The sequence below is a fragment of the Salvelinus fontinalis genome, chromosome 20 (assembly GCF_029448725.1).
Source record: "Salvelinus fontinalis isolate EN_2023a chromosome 20, ASM2944872v1, whole genome shotgun sequence".
In the NCBI taxonomy this organism is placed as follows: domain Eukaryota; kingdom Metazoa; phylum Chordata; class Actinopteri; order Salmoniformes; family Salmonidae; genus Salvelinus; species Salvelinus fontinalis.
This window is the reverse complement of record NC_074684.1, coordinates 36,265,970-36,280,971: the sequence shown is the minus strand read 5'-3', so window position 1 is coordinate 36,280,971 and position 15,002 is coordinate 36,265,970. Positions and strand designations below refer to the sequence as shown.

Genomic DNA, 15,002 nt, shown 5'->3' with positions numbered 1-15,002 from the left:
TAGTGTTTGTTATATTGTTAGTGTTTGTTATATTGTTAGTGTTTGTTAGTGTTTGTTATATTGTTAGTGTTTGTTATGTTTGTTATATTGTTAGTGTTTGTTATATTGTTAGTGTTTGTTAGTGTTTGTTATATTGTTAGTGTTTGTTAGTGTTTGTTATGTTTGTTATATTGTTAGTGTTTGTTATATTGTTAGTGTTTGTTATGTTTGTTATTGTTTGTTAGTGTTTGTTAGTGTTTGTTAGTGTTTGTTATATTGTTAGTGTTTGTTATATTGTTAGTGTTTGTTATATTGTTAGTGTTTGTTAGTGTTTGTTATATTGTTAGTGTTTGTTATATTGTTAGTGTTTGTTAGTGTTTGTTAGTGTTTGTTAGTGTTTGTTAGTGTTTGTTATATTGTTAGTGTTTGTTATATTGTTAGTGTTTGTTATATTGTTAGTGTTTGTTAGTGTTTGTTAGTGTTTGTTATATTGTTAGTGTTTGTTATGTTTGTTAGTGTTTGTTAGTGTTTGTTAGTGTTTGTTAGTGTTTGTTAGTGTTTGTTATATTGTTAGTGTTTGTTAGTGTTTGTTAGTGTTTGTTAGTGTTTGTTAGTGTTTGTTAGTGTTTGTTATATTGTTAGTGTTTGTTAGTGTTTGTTATATTGTTAGTGTTTGTTAGTGTTTGTTAGTGTTTGTTATATTGTTAGTGTTTGTTATATTGTTAGTGTTTGTTAGTGTTTGTTATATTGTTAGTGTTTGTTATATTGTTAGTGTTTGTTAGTGTTTGTTAGTGTTTGTTAGTGTTTGTTAGTGTTTGTTATATTGTTAGTGTTTGTTATATTGTTAGTGTTTGTTATATTGTTAGTGTTTGTTAGTGTTTGTTAGTGTTTGTTATATTGTTAGTGTTTGTTATGTTTGTTAGTGTTTGTTAGTGTTTGTTAGTGTTTGTTAGTGTTTGTTAGTGTTTGTTATATTGTTAGTGTTTGTTAGTGTTTGTTAGTGTTTGTTAGTGTTTGTTAGTGTTTGTTATATTGTTAGTGTTTGTTAGTGTTTGTTATATTGTTAGTGTTTGTTAGTGTTTGTTAGTGTTTGTTATATTGTTAGTGTTTGTTATATTGTTAGTGTTTGTTAGTGTTTGTTATATTGTTAGTGTTTGTTATATTGTTAGTGTTTGTTATATTGTTAGTGTTTGTTAGTGTTTGTTATATTGTTAGTGTTTGTTATATTGTTAGTGTTTGTTATATTGTTAGTGTTTGTTATATTGTTAGTGTTTGTTATATTGTTAGTGTTTGTTAGTGTTTGTTATATTGTTAGTGTTTGTTATATTGTTAGTGTTTGTTAGTGTTTGTTATATTGTTAGTGTTTGTTATATTGTTAGTGTTTGTTATATTGTTAGTTTTTGTTATATTGTTAGTGTTTGTTATATTGTTAGTGTTTGTTATATTGTTAGTGTTTGTTATATTGTTAGTGTTTGTTATATTGTTAGTGTTTGTTAGTGTTTGTTATATTGTTAGTGTTTGTTAGTGTTTGTTAGTGTTTGTTAGTGTTTGTTAGTGTTTGTTATATTGTTAGTGTTTGTTAGTGTTTGTTATATTGTTAGTGTTTGTTATATTGTTAGTGTTTGTTATATTGTTAGTTTTTGTTATATTGTTAGTGTTTGTTATATTGTTAGTGTTTGTTATATTGTTAGTGTTTGTTATATTGTTAGTGTTTGTTATATTGTTAGTGTTTGTTATATTGTTAGTGTTTGTTAGTGTTTGTTATGTTTGTTATATTGTTAGTGTTTGTTATATTGTTAGTGTTTGTTAGTGTTTGTTATGTTTGTTATATTGTTAGTGTTTGTTATATTGTTAGTGTTTGTTATGTTTGTTATATTGTTAGTGTTTGTTATATTGTTAGTGTTTGTTATATTGTTAGTGTTTGTTATGTTTGTTATATTGTTAGTGTTTGTTATATTGTTAGTGTTTGTTAGTGTTTGTTAGTGTTTGTTATATTGTTAGTGTTTGTTATATTGTTAGTGTTTGTTATATTGTTAGTGTTTGTTATGTTTGTTATATTGTTAGTGTTTGTTATATTGTTAGTGTTTGTTAGTGTTTGTTAGTGTTTGTTATATTGTTAGTGTTTGTTATATTGTTAGTGTTTGTTATATTGTTAGTGTTTGTTATGTTTGTTATATTGTTAGTGTTTGTTATATTGTTAGTGTTTGTTAGTGTTTGTTAGTGTTTGTTATATTGTTAGTGTTTGTTATATTGTTAGTGTTTGTTATGTTTGTTAGTGTTTGTTATGTTTGTTAGTGTTTGTTAGTGTTTGTTATATTGTTAGTGTTTGTTATATTGTTAGTGTTTGTTATATTGTTAGTGTTTGTTATGTTTGTTAGTGTTTGTTATGTTTGTTAGTGTTTGTTAGTGTTTGTTAGTGTTTGTTATATTGTTAGTGTTTGTTAGTGTTTGTTAGTGTTTGTTATATTGTTAGTGTTTGTTATATTGTTAGTGTTTGTTAGTGTTTGTTAGTGTTTGTTATATTGTTAGTGTTTGTTATATTGTTAGTGTTTGTTATATTGTTAGTGTTTGTTATATTGTTAGTGTTTGTTAGTGTTTGTTAGTGTTTGTTATATTGTTAGTGTTTGTTATATTGTTAGTGTTTGTTATATTGTTAGTGTTTGTTATATTGTTAGTGTTTGTTATATTGTTAGTGTTTGTTATATTGTTATGTTTGTTAGTGTTTGTTAGTGTTTGTTATATTGTTAGTGTTTGTTAGTGTTTGTTATGTTTGTTATATTGTTAGTGTTTGTTATATTGTTAGTGTTTGTTATGTTTGTTATATTGTTAGTGTTTGTTATATTGTTATATTGTTAGTGTTTGTTATATTGTTAGTGTTTGTTATGTTTGTTATATTGTTAGTGTTTGTTATATTGTTAGTGTTTGTTATATTGTTAGTGTTTGTTATATTGTTAGTGTTTGTTATATTGTTAGTGTTTGTTATATTGTTAGTGTTTGTTATATTGTTAGTGTTTGTTATGTTTGTTAGTGTTTGTTATGTTTGTTAGTGTTTGTTAGTGTTTGTTATATTGTTAGTGTTTGTTAGTGTTTGTTATATTGTTAGTGTTTGTTATGTTTGTTAGTGTTTGTTATATTGTTAGTGTTTGTTAGTGTTTGTTATATTGTTAGTGTTTGTTATGTTTGTTAGTGTTTGTTATATTGTTAGTGTTTGTTATATTGTTAGTGTTTGTTAGTGTTTGTTATGTTTGTTATATTGTTAGTGTTTGTTAGTGTTTGTTATATTGTTAGTGTTTGTTATGTTTGTTAGTGTTTGTTATATTGTTAGTGTTTGTTATATTGTTAGTGTTTGTTAGTGTTTGTTATGTTTGTTATATTGTTAGTGTTTGTTATATTGTTAGTGTTTGTTATGTTTGTTATGTTGTTAGTGTTTGTTATGTTTGTTATATTGTTAGTGTTTGTTATATTGTTAGTGTTTGTTATATTGTTAGTGTTTGTTAGTGTTTGTTATATTGTTAGTGTTTGTTAGTGTTTGTTATATTGTTAGTGTTTGTTATATTGTTAGTGTTTGTTAGTGTTTGTTATGTTTGTTATATTGTTAGTGTTTGTTAGTGTTTGTTATGTTTGTTATATTGTTAGTGTTTGTTATATTGTTAGTGTTTGTTAGTGTTTGTTATGTTTGTTATATTGTTAGTGTTTGTTATGTTTGTTATATTGTTAGTGTTTGTTATATTGTTAGTGTTTGTTATATTGTTAGTGTTTGTTATATTGTTAGTGTTTGTTAGTGTTTGTTAGTGTTTGTTATATTGTTAGTGTTTGTTAGTGTTTGTTAGTGTTTGTTATATTGTTAGTGTTTGTTAGTGTTTGTTAGTGTTTGTTATATTGTTAGTGTTTGTTATATTGTTAGTGTTTGTTATATTGTTAGTGTTTGTTAGTGTTTGTTAGTGTTTGTTAGTGTTTGTTATATTGTTAGTGTTTGTTATATTGTTAGTGTTTGTTAGTGTTTGTTATATTGTTAGTGTTTGTTATATTGTTAGTGTTTGTTAGTGTTTGTTATATTGTTAGTGTTTGTTAGTGTTTGTTAGTGTTTGTTATATTGTTAGTGTTTGTTATATTGTTAGTGTTTGTTATATTGTTAGTGTTTGTTAGTGTTTGTTATATTGTTAGTGTTTGTTAGTGTTTGTTAGTGTTTGTTAGTGTTTGTTATATTGTTAGTGTTTGTTAGTGTTTGTTAGTGTTTGTTAGTGTTTGTTATATTGTTAGTGTTTGTTATATTGTTAGTGTTTGTTAGTGTTTGTTAGTGTTTGTTATATTGTTAGTGTTTGTTATATTGTTAGTGTTTGTTAAATTGTTAGTGTTTGTTAGTGTTTGTTATGTTTGTTATATTGTTAGTGTTTGTTATATTGTTAGTGTTTGTTAGTGTTTGTTAGTGCTTGTTATATTGTTAGTGTTTGTTATATTGTTAGTGTTTGTTATATTGTTAGTGTTTGTTATATTGTTAGTGTTTGTTAGTGTTTGTTATATTGTTAGTGTTTGTTATGTTTGTTATATTGTTAGTGTTTGTTATATTGTTAGTGTTTGTTAGTGTTTGTTATATTGTTAGTGTTTGTTAGTGTTTGTTATGTTTGTTATATTGTTAGTGTTTGTTATATTGTTAGTGTTTGTTATGTTTGTTATTGTTTGTTAGTGTTTGTTAGTGTTTGTTAGTGTTTGTTATATTGTTAGTGTTTGTTATATTGTTAGTGTTTGTTATATTGTTAGTGTTTGTTAGTGTTTGTTATATTGTTAGTGTTTGTTATATTGTTAGTGTTTGTTAGTGTTTGTTAGTGTTTGTTAGTGTTTGTTAGTGTTTGTTATATTGTTAGTGTTTGTTATATTGTTAGTGTTTGTTATATTGTTAGTGTTTGTTAGTGTTTGTTAGTGTTTGTTATATTGTTAGTGTTTGTTATGTTTGTTAGTGTTTGTTAGTGTTTGTTAGTGTTTGTTAGTGTTTGTTAGTGTTTGTTATATTGTTAGTGTTTGTTAGTGTTTGTTAGTGTTTGTTAGTGTTTGTTAGTGTTTGTTAGTGTTTGTTATATTGTTAGTGTTTGTTAGTGTTTGTTATATTGTTAGTGTTTGTTAGTGTTTGTTAGTGTTTGTTATATTGTTAGTGTTTGTTATATTGTTAGTGTTTGTTAGTGTTTGTTATATTGTTAGTGTTTGTTATATTGTTAGTGTTTGTTAGTGTTTGTTAGTGTTTGTTAGTGTTTGTTAGTGTTTGTTATATTGTTAGTGTTTGTTATATTGTTAGTGTTTGTTATATTGTTAGTGTTTGTTAGTGTTTGTTAGTGTTTGTTATATTGTTAGTGTTTGTTATGTTTGTTAGTGTTTGTTAGTGTTTGTTAGTGTTTGTTAGTGTTTGTTATATTGTTAGTGTTTGTTAGTGTTTGTTAGTGTTTGTTAGTGTTTGTTAGTGTTTGTTAGTGTTTGTTATATTGTTAGTGTTTGTTAGTGTTTGTTATATTGTTAGTGTTTGTTAGTGTTTGTTAGTGTTTGTTATATTGTTAGTGTTTGTTATATTGTTAGTGTTTGTTAGTGTTTGTTATATTGTTAGTGTTTGTTATATTGTTAGTGTTTGTTATATTGTTAGTGTTTGTTAGTGTTTGTTATATTGTTAGTGTTTGTTATATTGTTAGTGTTTGTTATATTGTTAGTGTTTGTTATATTGTTAGTGTTTGTTATATTGTTAGTGTTTGTTAGTGTTTGTTATATTGTTTGTGTTTGTTATATTGTTAGTGTTTGTTAGTGTTTGTTATATTGTTAGTGTTTGTTATATTGTTAGTGTTTGTTATATTGTTAGTTTTTGTTATATTGTTAGTGTTTGTTATATTGTTAGTGTTTGTTATATTGTTAGTGTTTGTTATATTGTTAGTGTTTGTTATATTGTTAGTGTTTGTTAGTGTTTGTTATATTGTTAGTGTTTGTTAGTGTTTGTTAGTGTTTGTTAGTGTTTGTTAGTGTTTGTTATATTGTTAGTGTTTGTTAGTGTTTGTTATATTGTTAGTGTTTGTTATATTGTTAGTGTTTGTTATATTGTTAGTTTTTGTTATATTGTTAGTGTTTGTTATATTGTTAGTGTTTGTTATATTGTTAGTGTTTGTTATATTGTTAGTGTTTGTTATATTGTTAGTGTTTGTTAGTGTTTGTTATATTGTTAGTGTTTGTTAGTGTTTGTTAGTGTTTGTTAGTGTTTGTTAGTGTTTGTTAGTGTTTGTTATATTGTTAGTGTTTGTTATATTGTTAGTGTTTGTTAGTGTTTGTTATATTGTTAGTGTTTGTTATATTGTTAGTGTTTGTTATATTGTTAGTGTTTGTTAGTGTTTGTTATATTGTTAGTGTTTGTTAGTGTTTGTTAGTGTTTGTTATATTGTTAGTGTTTGTTAGTGTTTGTTATATTGTTAGTGTTTGTTAGTGTTTGTTAGTGTTTGTTAGTGTTTGTTATATTGTTAGTGTTTGTTATATTGTTAGTGTTTGTTAGTGTTTGTTATATTGTTAGTGTTTGTTATATTGTTAGTGTTTGTTATATTGTTAGTGTTTGTTATATTGTTAGTGTTTGTTATATTGTTAGTGTTTGTTAGTGTTTGTTATATTGTTAGTGTTTGTTATATTGTTAGTGTTTGTTATATTGTTAGTGTTTGTTATATTGTTAGTGTTTGTTATATTGTTAGTGTTTGTTATATTGTTAGTGTTTGTTATATTGTTAGTGTTTGTTATATTGTTATGTTTGTTATATTGTTAGTGTTTGTTATATTGTTAGTGTTTGTTATATTGTTAGTGTTTGTTATATTGTTAGTGTTTGTTAGTGTTTGTTAGTGTTTGTTATATTGTTAGTGTTTGTTAGTGTTTGTTATATTGTTAGTGTTTGTTAGTGTTTGTTATATTGTTAGTGTTTGTTATATTGTTAGTGTTTGTTAGTGTTTGTTAGTGTTTGTTATATTGTTAGTGTTTGTTAGTGTTTGTTATATTGTTAGTGTTTGTTATGTTTGTTATATTGTTAGTGTTTGTTATATTGTTAGTGTTTGTTATGTTTGTTATATTGTTAGTGTTTGTTATGTTTGTTATATTGTTAGTGTTTGTTATATTGTTAGTGTTTGTTAGTGTTTGTTATGTTTGTTATATTGTTAGTGTTTGTTATATTGTTAGTGTTTGTTATGTTTGTTATATTGTTAGTGTTTGTTATATTGTTAGTGTTTGTTATATTGTTAGTGTTTGTTAGTGTTTGTTAGTGTTTGTTATATTGTTAGTGTTTGTTATGTTTGTTAGTGTTTGTTATGTTTGTTAGTGTTTGTTAGTGTTTGTTAGTGTTTGTTATATTGTTAGTGTTTGTTATATTGTTAGTGTTTGTTAGTGTTTTTTATGTTTGTTATATTGTTAGTGTTTGTTATATTGTTAGTGTTTGTTAGTGTTTGTTATGTTTGTTATATTGTTAGTGTTTGTTATATTGTTAGTGTTTGTTATGTTTGTTATATTGTTAGTGTTTGTTATATTGTTATATTGTTAGTGTTTGTTATATTGTTAGTGTTTGTTATGTTTGTTATATTGTTAGTGTTTGTTAGTGTTTGTTAGTGTTTGTTAGTGTTTGTTAGTGTTTGTTATATTGTTATATTGTTAGTGTTTGTTATATTGTTAGTGTTTGTTATGTTTGTTATATTGTTAGTGTTTGTTATATTGTTAGTGTTTGTTATGTTTGTTAGTGTTTGTTATATTGTTAGTGTTTGTTATATTGTTAGTGTTTGTTATGTTTGTTAGTGTTTGTTATATTGTTAGTGTTTGTTAGTGTTTGTTATATTGTTAGTGTTTGTTAGTGTTTGTTATATTGTTAGTGTTTGTTATATTGTTAGTGTTTGTTAGTGTTTGTTATATTGTTAGTGTTTGTTATATTGTTAGTGTTTGTTAGTGTTTGTTAGTGTTTGTTATATTGTTAGTGTTTGTTATATTGTTAGTGTTTGTTATATTGTTAGTGTTTGTTATATTGTTAGTGTTTGTTAGTGTTTGTTATATTGTTAGTGTTTGTTAGTGTTTGTTATATTGTTAGTGTTTGTTATATTGTTAGTGTTTGTTAGTGTTTGTTATATTGTTAGTGTTTGTTATATTGTTAGTGTTTGTTATGTTTGTTAGTGTTTGTTATATTGTTAGTGTTTGTTAGTGTTTGTTAGTGTTTGTTAGTGTTTGTTATATTGTTAGTGTTTGTTATATTGTTAGTGTTTGTTAGTGTTTGTTATATTGTTAGTGTTTGTTATATTGTTAGTGTTTGTTAGTGTTTGTTATATTGTTAGTGTTTGTTAGTGTTTGTTAGTGTTTGTTATATTGTTAGTGTTTGTTATATTGTTAGTGTTTGTTATATTGTTAGTGTTTGTTAGTGTTTGTTAGTGTTTGTTATATTGTTAGTGTTTGTTAGTGTTTGTTAGTGTTTGTTATATTGTTAGTGTTTGTTAGTGTTTGTTAGTGTTTGTTAGTGTTTGTTATATTGTTAGTGTTTGTTAGTGTTTGTTATATTGTTAGTGTTTGTTATATTGTTAGTGTTTGTTAGTGTTTGTTATGTTTGTTATATTGTTAGTGTTTGTTATATTGTTAGTGTTTGTTATGTTTGTTATATTGTTAGTGTTTGTTAGTGTTTGTTAGTGTTTGTTATATTGTTAGTGTTTTTTATATTGTTAGTGTTTGTTATATTGTTAGTGTTTGTTAGTGTTTGTTATGTTTGTTATATTGTTAGTGTTTGTTATATTGTTAGTGTTTGTTAGTGTTTGTTAGTGTTTGTTATATTGTTAGTGTTTGTTATATTGTTAGTGTTTGTTATATTGTTAGTGTTTGTTATATTGTTAGTGTTTGTTATATTGTTAGTGTTTGTTATATTGTTAGTGTTTGTTATGTTTGTTATATTGTTAGTGTTTGTTAGTGTTTGTTATGTTTGTTATATTGTTAGTGTTTGTTATATTGTTAGCGTTTGTTAGTGTTTGTTATGTTTGTTATATTGTTAGTGTTTGTTATATTGTTAGTGTTTGTTATATTGTTAGTGTTTGTTATGTTTGTTATATTGTTAGTGTTTGTTAGTGTTTGTTAGTGTTTGTTATATTGTTAGTGTTTTTTATATTGTTAGTGTTTGTTATATTGTTAGTGTTTGTTAGTGTTTGTTATGTTTGTTATATTGTTAGTGTTTGTTATATTGTTAGTGTTTGTTAGTGTTTGTTAGTGTTTGTTATATTGTTAGTGTTTGTTATATTGTTAGTGTTTGTTATATTGTTAGTGTTTGTTATATTGTTAGTGTTTGTTATATTGTTAGTGTTTGTTATATTGTTAGTGTTTGTTAGTGTTTGTTATGTTTGTTATATTGTTAGTGTTTGTTATATTGTTAGTGTTTGTTATGTTTGTTATATTGTTAGTGTTTGTTATATTGTTAGTGTTTGTTATATTGTTAGTGTTTGTTAGTGTTTGTTATGTTTGTTATATTGTTAGTGTTTGTTATATTGTTAGTGTTTGTTATGTTTGTTAGTGTTTGTTAGTGTTTGTTAGTGTTTGTTAGTGTTTGTTATATTGTTAGTGTTTGTTATATTGTTAGTGTTTGTTATATTGTTAGTGTTTGTTAGTGTTTGTTAGTGTTTGTTATATTGTTAGTGTTTGTTATATTGTTAGTGTTTGTTAGTGTTTGTTAGTGTTTGTTAGTGTTTGTTAGTGTTTGTTAGTGTTTGTTATATTGTTAGTGTTTGTTATATTGTTAGTGTTTGTTATATTGTTAGTGTTTGTTAGTGTTTGTTAGTGTTTGTTATATTGTTAGTGTTTGTTATGTTTGTTAGTGTTTGTTAGTGTTTGTTAGTGTTTGTTAGTGTTTGTTAGTGTTTGTTAGTGTTTGTTATATTGTTAGTGTTTGTTAGTGTTTGTTAGTGTTTGTTAGTGTTTGTTAGTGTTTGTTATATTGTTAGTGTTTGTTAGTGTTTGTTAGTGTTTGTTATATTGTTAGTGTTTGTTAGTGTTTGTTAGTGTTTGTTATATTGTTAGTGTTTGTTATATTGTTAGTGTTTGTTAGTGTTTGTTATATTGTTAGTGTTTGTTATATTGTTAGTGTTTGTTATATTGTTAGTGTTTGTTAGTGTTTGTTATATTGTTAGTGTTTGTTATATTGTTAGTGTTTGTTATATTGTTAGTGTTTGTTATATTGTTAGTGTTTGTTATATTGTTAGTGTTTGTTAGTGTTTGTTATATTGTTTGTGTTTGTTATATTGTTAGTGTTTGTTAGTGTTTGTTATATTGTTAGTGTTTGTTATATTGTTAGTGTTTGTTATATTGTTAGTTTTTGTTATATTGTTAGTGTTTGTTATATTGTTAGTGTTTGTTATATTGTTAGTGTTTGTTATATTGTTAGTGTTTGTTATATTGTTAGTGTTTGTTAGTGTTTGTTATATTGTTAGTGTTTGTTAGTGTTTGTTAGTGTTTGTTAGTGTTTGTTAGTGTTTGTTAGTGTTTGTTATATTGTTAGTGTTTGTTATATTGTTAGTGTTTGTTAGTGTTTGTTATATTGTTAGTGTTTGTTATATTGTTAGTGTTTGTTATATTGTTAGTTTTTGTTATATTGTTAGTGTTTGTTATATTGTTAGTGTTTGTTATATTGTTAGTGTTTGTTATATTGTTAGTGTTTGTTATATTGTTAGTGTTTGTTAGTGTTTGTTATATTGTTAGTGTTTGTTAGTGTTTGTTAGTGTTTGTTAGTGTTTGTTAGTGTTTGTTATATTGTTAGTGTTTGTTATATTGTTAGTGTTTGTTAGTGTTTGTTATATTGTTAGTGTTTGTTATATTGTTAGTGTTTGTTATATTGTTAGTGTTTGTTAGTGTTTGTTATATTGTTAGTGTTTGTTAGTGTTTGTTAGTGTTTGTTATATTGTTAGTGTTTGTTAGTGTTTGTTATATTGTTAGTGTTTGTTAGTGTTTGTTAGTGTTTGTTAGTGTTTGTTATATTGTTAGTGTTTGTTATATTGTTAGTGTTTGTTAGTGTTTGTTATATTGTTAGTGTTTGTTATATTGTTAGTGTTTGTTATATTGTTAGTGTTTGTTATATTGTTAGTGTTTGTTATATTGTTAGTGTTTGTTAGTGTTTGTTATATTGTTAGTGTTTGTTATATTGTTAGTGTTTGTTATATTGTTAGTGTTTGTTATATTGTTAGTGTTTGTTATATTGTTAGTGTTTGTTATATTGTTAGTGTTTGTTATATTGTTAGTGTTTGTTATATTGTTATGTTTGTTATATTGTTAGTGTTTGTTATATTGTTAGTGTTTGTTATATTGTTAGTGTTTGTTATATTGTTAGTGTTTGTTAGTGTTTGTTAGTGTTTGTTATATTGTTAGTGTTTGTTAGTTTTTGTTATATTGTTAGTGTTTGTTAGTGTTTGTTATATTGTTAGTGTTTGTTATATTGTTAGTGTTTGTTAGTGTTTGTTAGTGTTTGTTATATTGTTAGTGTTTGTTAGTGTTTGTTATATTGTTAGTGTTTGTTAGTGTTTGTTATATTGTTAGTGTTTGTTAATGTTTGTTATATTGTTAGTGTTTGTTAGTGTTTGTTATATTGTTAGTGTTTGTTAGTGTTTGTTAGTGTTTGTTAGTGTTTGTTATATTGTTAGTGTTTGTTATATTGTTAGTGTTTGTTAGTGTTTGTTATATTGTTAGTGTTTGTTATATTGTTAGTGTTTGTTAGTGTTTGTTAGTGTTTGTTAGTGTTTGTTATATTGTTAGTGTTTGTTAGTGTTTGTTAGTGTTTGTTAGTGTTTGTTAGTGTTTGTTATATTGTTAGTGTTTGTTATATTGTTAGTGTTTGTTAGTGTTTGTTATATTGTTAGTGTTTGTTAGTGTTTGTTATATTGTTAGTGTTTGTTATATTGTTAGTGTTTGTTATATTGTTAGTGTTTGTTAGTGTTTGTTAGTGTTTGTTATATTGTTAGTGTTTGTTAGTGTTTGTTAGTGTTTGTTATGTTTGTTATATTGTTAGTGTTTGTTATATTGTTAGTGTTTGTTAGTGTTTGTTAGTGTTTGTTAGTGTTTGTTAGTGTTTGTTATATTGTTAGTGTTTGTTATATTGTTAGTGTTTGTTAGTGTTTGTTAGTGTTTGTTATATTGTTAGTGTTTGTTAGTGTTTGTTATATTGTTAGTGTTTGTTATATTGTTAGTGTTTGTTATATTGTTAGTGTTTGTTATATTGTTAGTGTTTGTTATATTGTTAGTGTTTGTTAGTGTTTGTTAGTGTTTGTTAGTGTTTGTTAGTGTTTGTTATATTGTTAGTGTTTGTTAGTGTTTGTTAGTGTTTGTTAGTGTTTGTTATATTGTTAGTGTTTGTTAGTGTTTGTTATATTATTAGTGTTTGTTATATTGTTAGTGTTTGTTATATTGTTAGTGTTTGTTAGTGTTTGTTATATTGTTAGTGTTTGTTATATTGTTAGTGTTTGTTATATTGTTAGTGTTTGTTATATTGTTAGTGTTTGTTATATTGTTAGTGTTTGTTATATTGTTAGTGTTTGTTAGTGTTTGTTAGTGTTTGTTATATTGTTAGTGTTTGTTATATTGTTAGTGTTTGTTAGTGTTTGTTAGTGTTTGTTATATTGTTAGTGTTTGTTAGTGTTTGTTATATTGTTAGTGTTTGTTATATTGTTAGTGTTTGTTATATTGTTAGTGTTTGTTATATTGTTAGTGTTTGTTATATTGTTAGTGTTTGTTAGTGTTTGTTATATTGTTAGTGTTTGTTATATTGTTAGTGTTTGTTAGTGTTTGTTAGTGTTTGTTAGTGTTTGTTAGTGTTTGTTAGTGTTTGTTATATTGTTAGTGTTTGTTATATTGTTAGTGTTTGTTATATTGTTAGTGTTTGTTATATTGTTAGTGTTTGTTAGTGTTTGTTAGTGTTTGTTAGTGTTTGTTATATTGTTAGTGTTTGTTATATTGTTAGTGTTTGTTATATTGTTAGTGTTTGTTATATTGTTAGTGTTTGTTATGTTTGTTAGTGTTTGTTATATTGTTAGTGTTTGTTAGTGTTTGTTATATTGTTATGTTTGTTATATTGTTAGTGTTTGTTATATTGTTATGTTTGTTAGTGTTTGTTATGTTTGTTATATTGTTAGTGTTTGTTATGTTTGTTATATTGTTAGTGTTTGTTATGTTTGTTATATTGTTAGTGTTTGTTATATTGTTAGTGTTTGTTATATTGTTAGTGTTTGTTATATTGTTAGTGTTTGTTATGTTTGTTAGTCTTTGTTATGTTTGTTATATTGTTAGTGTTTGTTAGTGTGTATGTTTATACTGTGTATGCACTGTACTGTCCTGTATGTACTCTACTGTACTATACTGTACTGTGTGTACTGTATTTCCTGTATGTACTGTCCTGTATGTACTCTACTGTATGTACTGTATTTCCTGTATCTACTCTACTATACTGTATGTACTCTACTGTACTATGCTGTACTGTATGTACTCTACTGTACTATACTGTACTGTATGTACTCTACTATACTGTACTCTACTGTTTTGTATGTACTCTACTGTATTTCCTGTATGTACTCTACTGTTTTGTATGTACTGTACTGTAGCCTTTTAAGTACATTTTAAGTACTTTAAGTCATCATCTGCTGTATTGCGTCTACACAGGCTATGTTCTAACTAATACCACCAATGTGAAGACCTATTGTGTTATGATACATCTACATTTATAAACACACCTCTCTCCCCTGACACCAGTAAACACACCTCTCTCTCCTGATACCAGTAAACACACCTCTCTCCTGATACCAGTAAACACACCTCTCTCCCCTGATACCAGTAAACACACCTCTCTCTCCTGATACCAGTAAATACACCTCTCCCCTGATACCAGTAAACACAGCTCTCTCCCCTGATACCAGTAAACACACCTCTCTCTCCTGATACCAGTAAACACACCTCTCTCTCCTGATACCAGTAAACACACCTCTCTCTCCTGATACCAGTAAACACACCTCTCTCCCCTGATACCAGTAAACACACCTCTCTCTCCTGATACCAGTAAACACACCTCTCTCTCCTGATACCAGTAAACACACCTCTCTCCCCTGATACCAGTAAACACACCTCTCTCCCCTGATACCAGTAAAACACACCTCTCTCTCCTGATACCAGTAAACACACCTCTCTCCTGATACCAGTAAAACACACCTCTCTCTCCTGATACCAGTAAACACACCTCTCTCCCCTGATACCAGTAAACACACCTCTCTCTCCTGATACCAGTAAACACACCTCTCTCTCCTGATACCAGTAAACACACCTCTCTCCCCTGATACCAGTAAACACACCTCTCCCCTGATACCAGTAAACACACCTCTCTCTCCTGACACCAGTAAACACAACTCTCTCCCCTGATACCAGTAAACACACCTCTCTCTCCTGACACCAGTAAACACACCTCTCTCTCCTGATACCAGTAAACACACCTCTCTCCCCTGATACCAGTAAACACCTCTCTCCCCTGATACCAGTAAACACACCTCTCTCTCCTGACACCAGTAAACACACCTCTCTCTCCTGATACCAGTAAACACACCTCTCTCTCCTGATACCAGTAAACACACCTCTCTCTCCTGATACCAGTAAACACACCTCTCTCTCCTGATACCAGTAAACACACCTCTCTCCCCTGATACCAGTAAACACACCTCTCTCTCCTGACACCAGTAAACACACCTCTCTCTCCTGATACCAGTAAACACACCTCTCTCCCCTGACACCAGTAAACACACACCTCTCCCCTGATACCAGTAAACACACCTCTCTCCTGATACCAGTAAACACACCTCTCTCCCCTGATACCAGTAAACACCTCTCTCCCCTGACACCAGTAAACACACCTCTCTCTCCTGATACCAGTAAACACACCTCTCTCTCCTGACACCAGTAAACACACCTCTCTCTCCTGATACCAGTAAACACACCTCTCTCCCCTGATACCAGTAAACACACCTCTCTCTCCTGATACCAGTAAACAC

The 15,002-nt window shown here is 26.6% G+C and overlaps 1 protein-coding gene across 2 annotated transcripts in view; it reads left to right on the top strand.

The window, feature by feature from the left end:
• Positions 1–15,002, top strand: part of LOC129817798 (EMILIN-1-like) — a 67,800-nt gene that overhangs the window by 49,709 nt on the left and 3,089 nt on the right. The window lies entirely within an intron of this gene.